We start from the raw sequence: 19383 nt of genomic DNA, 5'->3' as shown, positions 1-19383 counted from the left end.
TTAAAATTTTTAAGTATGCTACAAATATTTTGTTGAAGAATTTTTAAGTATAAATTTGGGTTACCTATGATCGAGCGACATTTATCTGGTGAGCAGTTAACATTTGTAGTAACATTAAAATCATTAATATAATTATCTACGTTGTTAAAATCCGCGAATTTTTATATTTGCAAGGCGATGAAGCAGAAACGTGATGTCGAAATAATTCAAAATAACTCGGCTTAAAGTTTAAACCTTTAGTTGCGTGACTATAGGTATAACGTGGGATTGTAAATAAAATGTGTGCATTTGTGTAGAACTTTGAAGTGTATGTGTGTGAGTGTTTTAGGAAAAAGATACGTGTGTGAAAGGAATATAAGTATTTTTTAGGTATAACAAAAAAGCTCAAGAAAAATAAAAATGAAATAACAAACAAAAACAGAAAGCAGTTTACAAAATGACAAGTATCTAGTCATTTTTCAGAAGTACTTAATTTATCTAGGTCTTGTTCAGAATCTATGCGGATGAAGCGTGATCCGTCTGTTTGACGCAAGTACACTTTACCAGCCGATGTCCAGCAATACCTATAGTTGTTTGCGGATGCATAGTCTCTCGCCAAATAAAAGAGATATCTATTCTTTGAAGTTAGATTTTCTGATACGTATATCGGTTGCTTCGTTCCTCCTACGATACTTAGATGTAGGGTATTCAATTTATCACTATTGTTTTCCTTGTTGAAAAGTTTGATAGATTTAATTATTTTGTCCTTTACTAACGCAGATGTGAAATCGACTACAATCGGCTGCTGTTTTGAAGTATTGACACGGAAAATGTCTCTGATTTCAGTTGACTCGATAGGTGATTTAATTACGTTTGACAGTGTAACAACGATGCATTAGTAGCTTCGCAGTCCAAGGTATTCTTAGCCTTCGCCTCCAGCATCACATCTCTAGTGCATCAATCCTTTGTCTTTCTCGGGCCAGGATTGTCCACGTTTCTATATAAGTTACATTTACATTTCTAATATAAGGATTATGGATGATCAAGATGCATGGTATATACAGGGTGTTAGTGACATCGTAACGAATACTCAGAGGAATGATTCAGACCATGATTCTGAGTTAATATCAAGTGGAATTTTCCGTCGCAAAATTCATGTTATTTTTTTAGATTTTTTAATTATTTTCAATTCTATACTTTTGCGATGGAAAATTCCACTTGATATAAACTCAGAATAATCAGCTGAATCATCCCTCTCAGTATTCGTTACGATGTCACTTACAGCCCATACAAGTACATACAGTAGCCATACAAGTAGGTATGGGTGTTAGTGACACTGTAACGAATACTGAAGGGGATGATTCAGACCATGATTCTGAGTCGATATCAAGTGGAATTTCCTGTCGGAGAAGTCATGAAAATTTTAGAGCTTATTTAAATTATTTTCCGTTCCATACTTTTGCGACGGAAAATTCCACTTGATATCAACTCAGAATTATGGCCTGAATCATCCCTCAAAGTTTTCGTTACGATGTCATTAACACCCTGTATAGGGTCCAAGTGACCAGTGACAACTGACAGGTTTCGTAAAAAGAGGGCAGTCGTGAAACTCATAAAAATGTTTCTGTTTATTTATTATTATTTTATTATTTGTTCCGCACTTTTGCAACGGAAGATTCCACTTGATATTAACACAGAATCATGAGCTGAATCATTATTTTTAATAGTTATGTGTTGGGTATCAAATGAAAAGGCTTAATTTGCACATTTCAGATATGTACATAATACTAGCTTTTACTTGCGGGTTCCCTGCTCAGACATGTTCCGGGTGGGTTTTATCTCTAAATCTAACATAAAACACGTAACGAAAGCACATAGTATAACTCCCGGCAAACTTCTTGAGCATCGAGTGTCGTAGTGGGGGAAAGTTTGCGCACGTACACTTCCGTGCAAAAAAATTAACTTTTGATTATTTTCTTAACTTCATTAAAAAAACCAATTATTATTTTATTTAATTATGTAAATAAAACTAAACTTATATTATTATAGTTTATTAAAACTTATATTATATTACCATATTTAATAAAAAAAACTAATCGTCAGGTAAGTATAATATTCCTTCCATGAGGTTGAAACCAGCAATACCAGAGCTAGTGCTAGGTTTTGGATCTGTAGACATAGACCTCGTGCTAGTAATTAATTCTTCAACTTAAACAAATGAGCAATAACAAAAAAACTAACAAAAGAGCAATAACAAAAACGTGATAGTTTCACTGCACGCAAGTGTATTCGGGAGTCAAAGGGACGAAGACAAGAGTGCGCGGGGGAAGTATCGACTGATCTACCAATAGCCGGTCGATGCGGGACTCACCCGCCCCCGCGCCCCGTACTGCACCACCAAAGAGATCTAAAATTCGGTTGTGCGCAGGCAAGGTCGATGCTCAAGAAGTTTGCCGGGACCTATAATCTTAATAAATAAGACCCCAAAATAACCACGGCTAACTTCTAAACATCACATTTTGGAAGAATTTCAGAGAAATATGCCTATTTTCTTGTTTTAACCCGACAGAATTAGGTTGACAGCACACGTCAAACGGGTTGCATATGAGCGAGATGCATTCATTTTAAAATTGACACTTTTCAATCATCTGTCTCTTTCATTTTCGGCGGGTAAGAAAATGACAGGTATAACTTAAAATAAAATTAGGATGTGTCTGGGAATCGAGGCCAATGCATCGTTAACAACATGAGTCATAATAATTATTATTATTAGTCATATCATAAAATAGAGTAGTTACTCTAACTACTTTTGTGTTGGAGGTGTTTTTTTTTTTATGGCTAATAGCCGGGACCAACGACTTAACGTGCCCTCCGAAGCACGGAATCAACTTACTTTTTCGGACAATCAGGTGATTCAAGCCTGAAAAGTCCTTACCAAACAAAAGACAGTCTCACAAAGTGATTTCGACAATGTCCCCATCGGGAATCGAACCCGGACCTCCAGATCGTGAGCCTAACGCTCCAACCACTAAACCACGGAGGCTGTTCTTCCATAGATATTTTTCTATTTAATAACTTTACGATTGATATGTTGACATTAGAAGTACACAGACACTACACACTTTTGCTAAAGGAATGAATACCCAACTGTGGGCTCATGTCAATGAACTTTATTGAGATCACAATCAATGTTAATATATTTACAATAAATTACTTCAGTCTTTCCTGTTCACTCATCGCAATCAGTTGTTTTATTCCAAACTCCACAGCTAGCAATTATCGATACACTTCACACATACATTCGTAGTTACTTATGCTTAGTAGGTATACTTACCTATAACTGGTGACCCCGTTATTTTTGTTCGCGCCGCGTGTTACCGTTGCGTGTGATTTTAGTGTCGCGGAGACTGCACTGCACAACCTAATCAGCCTTCCACAAGCGGAAATCCCTGATCTGGTTTTCAAGAGGCACATAGTCTCCTTCACGACACTATGCCAGTCGATTGCGACGGCGAAGGAAACGGTGGCTGTCCCGGTGCAGGCGCCGAACTGGCAGCACTAGGCATCACGTCGAAGCTCCCAGAGTTTTGGACGGAGATGCCAAGGGTGTGGTTCGCGCAGTTCGAAACAATTATGGCTCCGCAAAAACAAGGTGACGAAGCAAAGTACGGCCTTGTCATATCCAAACTCGGCAAGGATGCGGTAAAGCAAGTGACGGACATCATTGTCTCCCCACCGGCCACACATAAATATAACGCCATAAAGGAAAGACTCCTAGCTGTGTATGAAGAATCGGCTGAGCGGCAGTTCCAGAGGTTGGTTAGTGAAGTAGAGCTAGGCGATCAGAAACCGTCACAACTGTTGAGACGTATGAGAGACCTGGCGAGAAATAGTCACGTGACTGAGAAAGCTCTACATAACCTCTGGATATCGAGACTGCCAGATCACGTACGAGCTGTTTTGATGGTAAGCCAAGATCAGAAACTTGACAATTTGGCAGCCATAGCCGACAAGATAATGGAAGGAAGATCAGCCGAGGTATCAGAAACAGCCGCCGGCCAACCACAGATTATGACAGAGCTGCTGAATCAAATCAGTAAACTAACCATGGAGGTAGCAGCCCTAAAGTCAAACATGCACCGACGAGAGCAACATCGAGACTACGGGCGCAACCGAAGTCGCTCACGCCCTAGATCCATCTCCCGCCCAAGGTTAACGCCTGACAACCCCAAGTGGTTATGTAAATATCACCTGCGGTACAGACATCGTGCACGCAACTGCGAATCGCCGTGCAATTGGAGAAAACAGTCGGAAAACTAGGTTCGGCGTTGACAGAGGCGGCCGTCAGCGCTATTTTACCATCAAACCGCCTATGCGTTACCGACCGCAAAAGTGGGTACCGTTTCTTGGTTGATACCGGCGCTAATATATCAGCAATACCCAAAAAAGGAAACAAATCACTAGCCGATAATATGTACAAAGTATACGCGGCAAACGGTACACAAATCAAAACATATGGTGATAAAACGCTGACACTAAACTTGAATTTGAGACGGCCTTATTCTTGGACTTTTATCGTCGCAGATATTACACAACCAATTTTGGGAGCCGATTTTCTGGAAAAGCACAACATTTTAGTGGATATTAGAAACAAACGACTGATAGACGGCACAACTGGGCTTCTCACAAACGCAAAGTTAATGAACTCAGGTGCACCGACACTCCGAACTGTGAAATTAACTGAACCATACGCAGACATACTGGAGCACTATCCAAACATATTGAAGCCACTAAACGCACTGATACAGCCAAAACACAACGTGGTTCATCAAATCATTACTGAGGGACACCCTGTATTTAGCAAGTCAAGACCGCTACCAGCCGATAGATACATGAGAGTAAAAAAAGAGATAGAACACATGCTACAAACCGGCATTTGTAGACCATCAAAGAGCCCGTGGGCCAGCCCATTACACGTTGCAAAAAAGAAAAATGGCGAACTACGATTATGTGGTGACTACAGGAGACTAAACACCATAACAGTTCCAGATCGCTATCCGATACCAAGAATTTTAGACTTCGCTAACCTGCTACCCGGAACAACTATTTATTCAAGAATCGACCTTCAACGGGCCTATAATCAAATCCCAGTACAAGAAGTTGAAAAAACCGCAGTAATCACACCATTCGGCTTATTCGAATTTCCTAGAATGCCGTTTGGTTTACGCAACGCGGGACAAACGTTCGTGAGATTCCTGAACGCAATATTAGCAGGACTCGATTTCATCTTCACCTACATAGATGACATATTAGTAGCATCAAAATCGCAAGAAGAACATCGACGTCATTTACACGAAGTATTCAAGCGATTAGACGAGCACGGTATCGCAATAAATCGAGCCAAGTGCGAATTAGGTAAAAACGAAATAGAATTCCTGGGATATCAGATAACACAAGACGGCATCAAACCACTACCAGAGAAAGTTGAAGCGATAAACAAGTATCCGAGACCCAAAATTGTACAAGAATTGAGAAGATTTTTAGGCATGATAAATTTTTACAGAAGAAACATCCCCAAAGCAGCACAATATCAAGCACGCTTAAATAAATATCTAATCGGCTCAAAGAAAAACGACAAGTCAGAAATAAACTGGACACCTGACGCAATCGAGGCATTCGAAGGGTGCAAGGCAAGCCTAAGTAACGCCGTCACTCTGACGTCACCATCAATACATGCACCACTATCGCTTATGACAGACGCGTCACAGACTTGCGTGGGCGCCGTATTGCAACAGAAAGAAAACAGAACTTGGAAGCCACTCTCATTTTTCTCAAAAGGACTAAGCGAGACACAGTCAAATTACAGCACATATGATCGAGAATTACTAGCTATATACATGGCAGTAACTCATTTCCAGCCGTATTTAGAAGGGCGAGAATTGATAATCTACACCGATCATAAGCCACTATGTCATGCGTTCACAACAAAGCAAAACACTTACCAGCAAAACGGCATCCCCGCGACGATTACGTCACCTCGAATTCATAGCGCAATTCACGACAGACATACGTCACCTAGCCGGTAACTTGAACCCGGTAGCCGACGCACTATCGCGAGTGGGACAGATAGATTGCCCGACTCCCATAGATTGGAGCGAGATGGCAGATAGCCAACAAAGTGATATTGAACTCACTCAGCTGTTACAGAAAAACAACCTCAGCTGGAAAACTATCAGATTGAATGAGAAAAAACAACTATTTTGTGAAGACACAAAAATCAACCCACGACCATACGTGCCGAAAATACTTCGAAAACAAGTTTTCGACACTATGCACAACATAACGCATCCAGGCGTCAGACTATCTAAGAAGATGATTACAGAACATTACTTCTGGCCACGAATGAACACAGATATAGGAAAGTGGGCACAAGCATGTGAGGCATGTCAAAAAAGCAAAACCAATAGGCACAACGTACTCCCCATCGGCACGTTTCCGCCGACAACACGACTAGATCACGTGCACTTAGACATAGTCGGCCCGCTAACGGAATCAAACGGAAATAAATACATCGTCACAATGATAGACAGATCAACCAGATGGCCAGAAGCTGTACCAGTTTCGGATATTACCGCAAAAACAGTAGCAGAAGTCTTCTTAAATACATGGATAGCAAGATTTGGATGCCCAAGTACCATAACAACGGACCAAGGACGACAGTTTGAGTCAGACTTATTTAACGATTTGACCAAAGTACTAGGAATCAAAAGAACAAGGACAACCAGCTATCATCCACAAGCAAACGGTTTAGTCGAACGTTGGCACAGATCAATGAAAACCGCGCTCATCGCTCGCGGAAACACCGGAAATTGGTCAAAGGAATTGCCCATAGTACTACTCGGATTACGAGCAGCACTACGCTCAAAAGAAAACATAAGTCCAGCCCAAATGTTATACGGAGCAAATATTCGTCTGCCAGGAATGATAATCGAGCCGAAAAAGCAAGATTTATCACCAGATAGTTACGCCCAGACACTTCAAAACACTATGGCAAAAGCAACTCCATTCAACAGCGAACACAACGCCACCAAACATAATCCGTAAGTACATACATCCACATATGAAAGATTGTCAAAATGTATTTGTCAGAACCGACGCCGTTAGAAAACCTCTAACACCTACATACGAAGGCCCATACAAAGTTCTAGAGAAACACGAAAAGTTCTACAAAATACAACTACCAACGAAAACTGCAATAATTACCATCAACAGACTAAAACCTGCATACATTATTACAGAAAAAGAGGTAAATGAACCTTTAGAACCAACAAAAATTAACAAAACTCGAGAAAACAACAACCAGAAAGTAGAACACACAGGCTGTAATAAGACACCACCGCTGACAACGCGATCGGGCCGGGTCGTTCGCCCAGTCGTACATTTCGCAATAGAGCCAAATCCACAAAAAAGGCTGCGCAAAATACCATTACAACAAAATCCAGCCTAGCGACTACAAGTTTATCTTCGCACTAACTTTGCCACCATTGCTATCCTAGGAAAAATGGGAAATTGGGGTGGAAAGGAAGAGATCGTCGTGGCGCAAACCGCCGCTGGAGCGGGCGGATCAAACGCGTCAATAACCAACATCGGCATTGGAGTAATGTTCGTAATATTCATCATCGTGTTGGCATTCCTTTCATACAAACAGTGCAGGAAGAGATTTTACAAAAAGGTACTACGTCACGTGGACAACCGGAGGGCGCAGGAAACCGCCCCAGCACCAACAATGAAGAAATGTTGCAGCAACCATGGCCATCGAACTGTATGAAGAAATTAACCCAAAAAGTGAACAGTAACATAGAAAATCCAGGAACAATTTTATAAAAAATGTTTTAGAAGTAAGAATTACGTATTTTAAAGTGTTTTATACCTATCGATTGTTAGTTAAGTTGAATTTCGTATTATGATTTTTTCTTTCTCAAAAGGGGGAACTAATGTGGGCTCATGTCAATGAACTTTATTGAGATCACAATCAATGTTAATATATTTACAATAAATTACTTCAGTCTTTCCTGTTCACTCATCGCAATCAGTTGTTTTATTCCAAACTCCACAGCTAGCAATTATCGATACACTTCACACATACATTCGTAGTTACTTATACTTAGTAGGTATACTTACCTATACAACAATTAGGTAGATACAATTCTAATTTATAAACATATTAAATACTTGATAATTGAAGTGGTAGATCGATCGGCTTCATGTCTCCTTCAGTTATTTTCGACAGACGTTAGTCGCTCTCAATTAGAGTGTTTATTTCATACTTTCCTAATTAGATACTCATAAAAACACGATGTTGATCATATACCTACTGACATTGGAATATAATCGGTATTATTAGAAATTTCTACTTACCTACGTATCTCAAGGAAGCTTCCAAGGGCGCATTGAAGGCGACCCGTTACAAATGTGTCGTCATGCACGTAGAACGGCCTCCGTGGTCCAGTGGTTGAGCGTTGGGCTCACGATCCGGAGGTCCCGAGTTCGAATCCCGGTGGGGACATATTACAGGCTCATCCCCCGAATATCCGTAAGATGGTCCGTGCTTCCAAAGGCTCGTTACATGAGTTATGTCAGGGACCTTTGGCGGCTCAATCGTAACCCTGACACCAGGGTTGACGAGGTTGGTTAACTTCACTATATGTCCCCACTGGGAATAGAACCCGTGACCTCCAGATCGAGAGACCGACACTCTAACCACTTGACCATGGAGGCCGTACCATAGAGGTACTTATAGTCGCCCTTTGAAAAGTACACAGTGTGCTTTCTCTAAAGTGCATAAAAAAACAACAAAAGTACATTGTCTAAAACACCGGGTATTGCAGCAAATAATACTTAACTACTTTAACGATTTTAACAATGAAACAACCAGTTTCATTACACGTGCATTTATCAAGGTTAACGGGATCCAGACAGATTAATTCAGCGATAGTTTTCCTAGGACGATACAATAGCCCGAAAATCAATAACCAATATAAATAAACAGATACCATTCACTATTTGTAAGACAATAACCAGTGTTATAAGATCTCCGACGAACCACTGATATAAAAGCCTATCTGCAGACTGCAACGGTCCAGTTAAATTGGATTGTTGTGGAAAATACTGATAAGTTTGATAAGATAGAGTTTCTGTTATTGAGTTTATCCATACCGGATCCCGCTTGTCAATAATGGCATTCAAATTATGATATGAGAGGTGAGTTCATATTATATTATATCATATTATATATCATATACACAGGAATGTTTGTAAAAATAAAAAAACACACATTAGCTGACCAGTTGGACGATTAGTCGACTTTCTTGGGCCGACTAATCGTTTAGTCGGCTAGTTAGTAACCTGTACTCGGCACATTTCAAATTCTTACACCTACCTACACCCTTTTTTCTTTTTTTTTTGACGTGACTTATTGTACATTTGCCGCACTGCTCTCATCCGGTTTACAGTACACCAGGAGTCACGCCCTTTCTCACGTAACATCCAAGCTAACAAAAAACATTCTGTTTTGTATTTTTTATTCCAAGTAATCTGAATAAAAGCTGTTCTAATCCTACCGTTCAGAATGTCTAGAAGTCTAAAGATTAAGTCAGGTGTACAATATTTTCAGAAGAACAAAAATAGTAAATGATCTTTTAAAACTTTTAAGGCAAAAACATTTTATGAAGTGATTGCCCTTTATTTTCTTCCAGGCTCATTCAACCACATTACACAACTCAATAGGGTCACCACAAACCTTAAAACTTAAACAACCATCCATGTCTGTCCAAGATAAATCTAAGTTATTCTTCAAAAGTCGCGATATAACATAGGTACCACGATTCTTCGAGTTACAAAAAGTCATGAAAATTTTTGTCAAAAGTGAAAGTAATAGGTACTACATTTTCTTTTCTTTTACTTATTGTAGATTTGCCGCAGTTAACTACATACATACATAAACTCACGCCCGTAATCCCAAATGGGGTGGGCAGAGCCACAAGTAATCAAAGACAACTTGCAGCCACTGTTGATACGAAGTCCTAAGATGGATAATGGATGGATGGATGGATGGCATTAACTACTTGGCCGGAATTACTACTTTACGAATACCTTGTTGATTTTCACCCATTTTAGCAGAAGGTAGGTACTAATTCTTGGGATAATACGTACCACTATATCTACGTCACCCAACCTGGATAATACCACAATAATACACCACTGGACATACCAGGGTGTTATTGACCAGTCCATACACTCAATTATTTGTATTTCTCGTGTAACATGTTGTTTTTTTATTATGTATTTTGATTGTAAGTTATGTGTTACTCCGTGTTTTATATTATATATTTGTTATTTGTTTTATATTTATTACTGTGGTGTGGTGTGTGAATAAACGTTCTTTCTCTCTTGCTCTCTTTCTCTCTTTCTTTTTCTCTCTTTCTTTCTTTCTTTCTTTCTTTATTGACACCGTAACAAATACTGGACGGGAATGATTCATACCACGATTCTGAGTTTATATCAAGCGGAGTTTCCTGACAGAAAATTCATGATTTACTATTTTTTGTTCAACACTTTTGCAACGGAAAATTTATCTTGAAATCAACTCGGAATCATTGTCTGAATCACATGTATACCCAGGTACCATTGAATGCTCTATGTGTTGTCGGCTTTACACAGAGTAACACGCCACCATATCATACCATATACACCATCAAAGATACACCATATATACGTATACCATAGAGCAACACGGACCTCCGCGGACCAACATAAGATCGACATTCCGCATAAAAAAAAACCTAAAGTCACACTTGACATATCGCAAATCAAAATGTTCTAGTGTTAAAACATGATCCATAAAAAAAATATAGTATATAGCTCAATGCTCCTTTATTCTCAATCATGTAGAAAACGCAATGGTTGGGTACAACAAACATGACTCATTGACCACGTCGCAGAAGCTTGTCGCAGGATGTCTTTCTGGGGTTATCACCAGGTAAAACGCCAATTGTTAGCATTATCACATTTTGGGAACACTCCCTCTAGTTCAGGCAAAAAATATCTAAAGAATGTACGTGAGGAAAATCCTTTTCTTCAGGTTTCTGTACCTCCACTCCGGCTCGACCCTTAGATGTGGAGACTTTCAGTATGTTAACTCCCTAAACGCCCTCACGCACTCTACAACCCCTTTATTGACCGACTGACCGTACTACTAATTATACAATTCTACATTACAATGTCGTTTTAAAACCATAGCATGCGGACCTTTAGCCGACTAAGGGATTATTTATTCTACTGATGTGCTGCCTGTGAGCAGTGGAGTTACCACCCCATTGGTGGAAAGAGCAAACAAAATCCCCCGCCTTCACTACCCTGACACTGTGTATTTTAATTAATAATCTCTATGTTAAAAAACACTTTTCACTTCGCTTTTTGATTAGAATAGATTTATGGTGTTAAGTTTTGATCACCAATTTATTGCATTTCAAATGCAAATATTCTTTATTCGCCAAAGAAAGAAACGACTGTAGAGGTAAAAGGGAACTTCAAGTGAAGACTTTCCTGAAATTATTTATAATAATTATTAATAGTAATTATATTAAGACACCTGGTTCCTGGTTATCAGTAACATGTTTCAAATCTTTATCACCGTTCATTATTGGCGTATTATAATAGGGAATCATTATCATTAATTTAAGACCACGCTCTTGTCGGTGTAGCACTCTCCATTCTTGTCTAACAAAGGCCAATTCTCTCACTTGCTTATAAGACACAACGTTCACCTTCTCTTTAATCTGTTCCATGTAAGCTCTTCTTGGTCTTCCCCTTCCTCTCTTCCCCTTCCTTGTAGCTTCCCTTCTATGACGTGTTTAATAAATTCTTCAATAGCTAATGAATAATAATAGCTTAGCCTTAACGTGCATCGAATTTATATAATTCGTGACCAGAGCGGCTAAAGTTCGATGGGCCCCCGATCTAAAGGACCCCATACACTTTACGTACATTCTCACGTTTATGAAATAGGACCCAGGCTTAGCAAAGCCTCCTCCTCTTAGACTTAGAGCACTGTATGTTGAAGAGCAGCGAGCCAGAAAGGTTCGATGGGATTGCCCTAAAGGAGAGAAAGCTTGTTGTAAAGGTCAGTATTGAGAAACAAAAGACATTATTCTTCTATCGTGTGGGTTGTGAGGTGGATAATCGACCGAAGTGGACCGTTTGTCAGGGTTACTATTGAGCCGCCAAAGGCCCCTGACATGGATTCTTACATTAGTAAGTAGTAACCGGAGCAACGTATTAACGTGCTTTTCGCGCGGATAATCTTATTTTCGGACAATTGGGTAATCCACTGATTGGTCATCCACTTTTCGAACAATTGGGTAACCACAGAAAGTGATTGGTCATCTACTTCACATCCCAAACGATAGACGAAGAAGAAGAACTATTTACCAACAGGGAATACTAAACAAAAGCGAAGACGTACCACTCCATTTAAAATTATGATTATCTTTTCCTTCTCAAGGTTTATAACTCAACCACTGGATATCATCAAGCTGCGGACACAAGTGCAGAAATCCAAGAGGACAGGCAAGAATGTTAAGGTGTATAAGACTGCGCGAAAGATATTCAGAGAAGAAGGTTTATTCGCTTTTTGGCAAGGTCATATCCTCGGTCAGGTAAACTTGTAACTTGACATTATAAGCTCACGACTACACCCCAATTGAGGTAGTCAGAAGTACATCCGATGCATTAAGAACCCACACCTCACCGAGCTTTCTGTTAGACCAACGTGATAGGTGGTGAGCCGTATCGCCGTCTTTGAGGGTCAAGGCAACTGAGTTAGTGAAAACCGCAATTAAGATAAATTAATAACTCACTGTTGCAAGTCCGGCAGCGGTTCCAATTGGCGAAGAACTTGAAATGACTTGGATATCCAACTAAATGTTTCGAAGGAGAAACTGATTGACCGACTAACTTTCTGAAAGCGGACAAGAACTTATTACGCCAACAATTTATATCAAATTAACCTTTAATTTGAGCAAAATTTTGTGACTCCATCCTCAAAAGAACATAAACATTTCATATAAATATCGTACTTAACAATAGTGGATATCTATTATTGGCCTCATAAGTACAATATTAATGTAACTATAATGTAACTCTTTAACTTTAGGGTACTGTCGTCATCCCAAGTACCTATATAAATAAGTGAATAAATAAACTCTAGAAAGAGTTTCTGCGAGAACGAAGTCAGTCTTCAGCTAATTAAACCCTCTTAACAAAACAGGAATATATCAAAGAAAAAAAATGTCCTACATAAAAAAGTTGTCATTGTCACCCTAATGCTCGCAAACCAAGCGACACAGTTCCGCGTTAGTTTTTCTGTCTCGACATAGGACATCACTTGTAAATACTAAATTTAATACAAAGCCTCACGGCCTAACGCCTAACGACCTCCATGATCCAGTGGTTCCGCGTTGTGCTCCCGATCCGAAGGTCCCGGGTTCGAATCCCGGTGGGGACAAATCACAAAAATCACTTTCTTCTCTTATCGTGTGGGCTGTGAGGTAGATTAACAAACCCCATCAACTCTCTTGTCAGGCATGACTGACATTAGTCATGTAACGTACACCGTACTGCAAAAAAAAAACACTTAAAAAAATATAAATAACTAGTAGTAAAATCACTTTGTGTTCCCTAGCTTGGTTAGGATATTACAGGCTGATCCTGATTGTCCAAAAGTAAGATGATCCGTGTTTCGGAAGGCACGTTAAGCCGTTGGTCCCGGTTTATTTCTTACCGATGTAAGTACGTAGTCGTTACATGAATCATGTCAAGGGCCTATGGCGGCTCAGTAATAACCCTGACACCAGGTTTGATGGGGTTGGTAATCCACCTTACAACCCACACGATAGAAGAAGAAGAGAAGAATACAAAGAGAGGTATAATTTTATTTTTTTTGTGTAAAATATGAAGGCATATTTTACACAAAATAAAAGTGTAATCCACGTATAATCCGTCAAGTATTGCAAAAGATAAAAGGCATAAACCCGCTTATTACTATTTGCTGCTTAGAATTTTTTTCAAGGCAACCTTAGGGTGAAAGTGAGTAAACTAAAAATACTAAAAAACCGAAATCGGATAGGATTTGTTGACAGGCTTTATTGAAATTTCTTTTCCCGGTATTCCGTGTTTACTGCATGCCGGTCCGGTACTCGGGAACGTATATTCAAAGGTCCAAAAACTTCAAACGCCTCACTTCACTCGAAACTACCCGTTATTGTACTGCTTGTATACGTTCGAGTTACCTATGGTATTTATGACAACGTTTAGGTTACACGTTACCTAAACAACATAACATGACGTCACGCCTGTAAACGAAGGAGTAGGCAGAAGGTCATATTTATTTGTGACTGAGAATTATCTATCTTATCACCTATCTGCCATATAAAAGAATCTGCCTACACCAGAATGTGCCCTTAACCCAGCTATTTAAAAAGAACACCTCGTTTTACACAGACACTATTCATTGACGTTATCGTACACGTGCATCTGTGCGTGTGACGTCTGACGACCATACGATTAGAGACTAAAGTAAGACCGAGGGGGATAAGGTAAGCGCGGGGAGTTGCCTTTCTATACGTAGTATTACTCCTTGCTCTTTGACACTAGCGCATTATATTTTTCTGTCGCGGTATCGTATCAACTCTTAAAACTTAAATTCGTAATGGTGCTAATTAGTAGACACCGTCTTATTTTATTTTAAGTTATATCTGTCATTTTCTTATCCGCCAAAAAGGAAAGGGACGGGTAATCGACAAGCAAAAAATGTTCCATACATTTTCGGCGGATAAGAAAATGACAGGTGTCTGCAGGAATCGGGGCCACTATCTTTTAAATGGAAAGTCCGATTTTAATAAATCAAAAAGTAATGTACAGCTTAATAAAAATTCTTGCATATGAAGTTATTTATTTGAATAAGGGATTTATTTATTTATTACATGTCACGACTTTACAGTGCAGAGGGATGTAAGTACGGATGATTTGGTCTGATTTTGGCCGGCAATTGTATCAAGTGTGTGTTGAGAAAAATCTATTATAGAGAATACAATATGTATGTACAGGACAAATTATACCTAGTTTTAAGTTTACGCGGTTATTATCATAATTAAAACACATAATAACGGGTTCTTACCGCGTTTAAATGGGGATATGAGACTCCCGATATTCACCAGTAAATCCATTTAAACGCGGTAAGAACCCGTTATTATGTGTTTTAATTATAAATTATACCTAACCGTTAGGATTAACGCTTAGTAATGTGTTTATCCGCCTTTGAATAAGTACGTGTTAGTTCTTCTATCGTGTGGGCTGTGAGGTGGATGAGCGACCTCAGCAACCCTGGTGTCATAATTAGTATTCAGCCGCCAAAGCCCCCTGACATGGCTCATGTAACGACTACGTACTTTCATCAGTAAATTTAAGTAAGTTTTTTTTTTTCAATTTTCATCACCTTATGGTTGTCTGGAAGAAATCGCTTTAAGCGGTAAGACCGCCATTTGCCATGTACTTAGTTAAGAGTCTTTTTGTAATTATTTCTTATTATTTTGGTGCAAAGCGTATTTGTATTGCATTGTATCAGTAAGTAGTAACCGGGACCAACGGTTTAAAGGGCCTTCTGTCGCACGGAATATCTTACTTTCGGACATAACCCACCTCCTTCCCGTGATCGTACCAACCTTTCGGTCATACGGACCTAAGAGCCGAATCAAGGGTGATGCGAGTGACACTTGCTCGGGGCTCTTTCCACCCGCACTTCTTGACACCCTGCAAATTCTTGTCCTGTCCCCTGGACTTCCCTGAACCCACTTTCGGACAATTGCGTGATCAGCCTGTAATGTCCTAACCAAACCAGGGATTACAAATTTTTTTTTGTGGTATGCCCCACCGGGATTTGAACCCCCGGGACCTCCGGATCGCGCCCAACGTTCAACCACTGGACCACGGAGGTACGATAGTTGCAGAATAGCCAGAATATCGACCGACTCTTGCTCACCGCAGACCTGCTGCAGCTGCGGCTGTCGAAAACTGCAGAGCTGTTGAAAAGCACTTCTCGTATTTGGAACAAGATCCACTTTTCCGAAAACAATTTAATATTTTAATTGCTATGTTTCAGATATATTCCGTAGCAGCTGTAAGCAGTCAATTTTACGTATATGAAGTAACAACCAAGTATGCAGCCTCACTCAACTTTTCGAAGGAGTACAAGTTAGTATTCTTTATCACGGCTATCTTCTAAACATCACTATTCGGAAGAATTGCAGAGTATTATTTTCTTCATACTTCTTAAAGCTGCAGCTGGAATTTTAGTTTTTAAACTTATATTTTTATTTACACCACACTCTCGTGACGTAGGTGTTTCTTAAAGCCGCTTACACACACATAAATTGAAAATATTTTTATTCATCGTAAGATTATGTATTATATTTTTACCAGGTTTTCAATCTTCATAGCATCACGTCTGTATCCCCTAAGGGGTTGGCAGAAGTGTAGCATACACCCACTCCTCATCAACAATGATTAAGTCCCATGTAGGGCAAGCCTATTGCCATATGCTGAAAATCACGTGATATTATTTATCTATGTTCCAAACATGAGTTCAAACTCAAAGCCGAAACGAGAATCTACAGCTAAAATAAATACGAGAAGGGATTTTTTGAGAATGATTCGCTTGTACGGGGTGCATTTTGCGAAAGGTACATTACGCGACTGAAGGATCATCATCATCATCACCAGCAGATATGGATGGATAGGGAGATCGGGCCTTAAACCACCACGCGGGCCCAGTGCGGATTGGTGGTTATTAACGACTGCTAGTGCAGCCGGGACCAACGGCTTAACGTGCCTTCTGAAGCACGGAGGAGCTCGAGATGAAAACTTTTTTTGTGGTCACCGATCCTATGACCGGCCTTTGCGAAAGTTGGTTAACTTCAACAATCGCAGACCTAGCGCGTTTACCGCTGCGCCACCGAGCTCCTTGCCCTGCACGCGACTGAAGGATATAAAGTACTATTATTGTCAACCCCTTGCAGGTCTTACGAGAGGTTTATATGCGGGGTCATTGCGGGCTGCTGTAGCGCTACCCTTGTGGTACCATTGGAGGTGATCCGAGTGCGACAGATGCTCGTGAAAGACCAGTATGGGGGCCTCCTCAAGGGAGCCAAGGCCGTATACCGGTATGGTGGCATCCTATCTTTTTATGAAGGCCTAGGCGCATCCGTATTGCAGGTATGTGAATCTTCTTCATATATACTTTACTTTATTGCACTTAACAACTAGTTACATCACAAACATGAAATGGACGCTTACAAGGGAGGACTTATCTCTAAGAGAGATCTCTTCCAGCCAACCCAGAGGTAGTGCAGAGAGGTAGAGAGGTAGTGGTGGTGGAGGTAGTGGTAGTGGTAGGTAGTAATAGAGGTGGTACTTCTTCTGTCTTGTGGGTGGAAAGTTCAATGACTGACCTCATGATCCCTGGTAAAGTGGTGAAAATTAATATAGGTAACCAATGGCTTCGGAGGACACGTTAAGCTGTTGGTCCCGGGTATTATTTATTCAAGTTAGTAGCATTACATGAGCCATGCCAGGGACCTTTGGTGGCTCAATAATATGACACACAGGGTTGATGATGTTGGCTATTATTTCGGAAGGGCCGGCTATTGCGGCCTTAGTGGCTCGAAAGCTCTGGCGAATGGTTTGGCAATTAGCTAGACAGATATCTTTACCAACCTGTAGTGGAGCAGGGTGGTCGAGAACGATGTATACCTCTTCCCGCTGATTGATGGGGACACCTGTGCCCAGCAATGGAACGTTTATAGGCTGTTAACGTAAGTAGGTACATTATTAATACTATTTTCTAAATGATAATATACCTACATCAGAGCCGGTTCGACTGCTATGATCTGCAAGTCCTTAAGAGTATGTTAAATCCTAATCCAATCTCTAATCTATCTACGTATCTAATCAGCCTGTATCCACTCACTACTAGGTATAGGCCTGCTTTCTTTTACGCCATCCTTTCCGGTTCTGCACAAGTCTCATCTACTGCTCACCTACCTCACAATTTCACCTGACCAGCGGGCTGGTGGTCTGCCTCGATATCGCATACCATCCCTTGGCCATCATTCCGTAACAGTATATAGATGCAAGTCTAAGACCTAATAGACATGCTTAAATGAGGAATTTGTTGTTGACGTCACTCTAATATTTCCAGATGGGCCCACAAGTAGGCATATCGTTTTTAGTGTTCAGTTATATGCAGCCTTGGATAATTCGTATTATGCTAAGTTGTGACCCTATGGAATGCACTCTCGCCAAGCAGAACCCTGAAATCTCTAGTCAAGATAGAGCAAAGAGCCTTTTAGTCTCCAGTACGGTGGCAGGCTCCGTCTCAGGACTCGTTTCCAAAACGATGACGTACCCCTTCGATCTAGCTAAAAGACGACTGCAAATTGGAGTGAGTATAAATGTTAATTAGAGATTAGAGGTTAGGATCAGCGAACACTTCGGACCCGAACGACATTTTCCTTCTTCATATCTTCTTACCGCGTCTCTTGTCTCAAAAATATTCTTCTCAGACACTAGAGCTCGCATCAAGACACGTCAGCCAAGTAAAGGATTCTATTCGGGGAAAATCTACAATCACATCAAAAGTATCACCAATTACACGTAATGCGTCATGGTCTTCCTCCGATATATTGTACCTGTGCCTGTTTATTTTCAAATAAACCTTCAACTTATTTTTGTTCTCAGACTCATAGAGCGAGCGAGAAGTATCATGTGCCGAGCACGTCAAGATATTTGATCAAGTGTAAAAATTTGACTGACTGTATCAAGCAGACAATCCGCAAGGAAGGTATCCCAGGCTTGTTCCGGGGTTGGACGGTAACCATCGGGAAAGCACAGGTGACCAGCGTAGTAGCCTTCACCACATACGAACTCTTGTGTTTTGCTATGAGGGAGTGGAGATAACGTAATAGGTGTCATAAGATAACTGTCTATCTAATTTTTGCTGCATACAGAGCCGTGAAAACGGGACAAGCGGGTGCTGCGCAGGCGCAGTATTTTCTATTAAATCGCAAGCAAATTCCTGCGCCCGTTCACTTGTCTCGCTTTTCTGGCGCTGTCCGTATTTTCGGCGTATTTTATTCTACACCATCGCTTAGAAAAATCTCAGAAACATTTTTATCAATAATTACAAAAATCGTGATGATACAAAAGTGAAATAAAATAATATTCACAAAGTTATGCGATATTTGGTGATAAAAATATTTCTGACGAGTTTCTTTGGTATAAGTTGAGTAT

The sequence above is a fragment of the Pectinophora gossypiella genome, chromosome Z (genome assembly GCF_024362695.1).
Source record: "Pectinophora gossypiella chromosome Z, ilPecGoss1.1, whole genome shotgun sequence".
Lineage (NCBI taxonomy): Eukaryota > Metazoa > Arthropoda > Insecta > Lepidoptera > Gelechiidae > Pectinophora > Pectinophora gossypiella.
The sequence above is the reverse complement of the archived record's forward strand: the minus strand, read 5'-3'. Positions refer to the sequence as shown.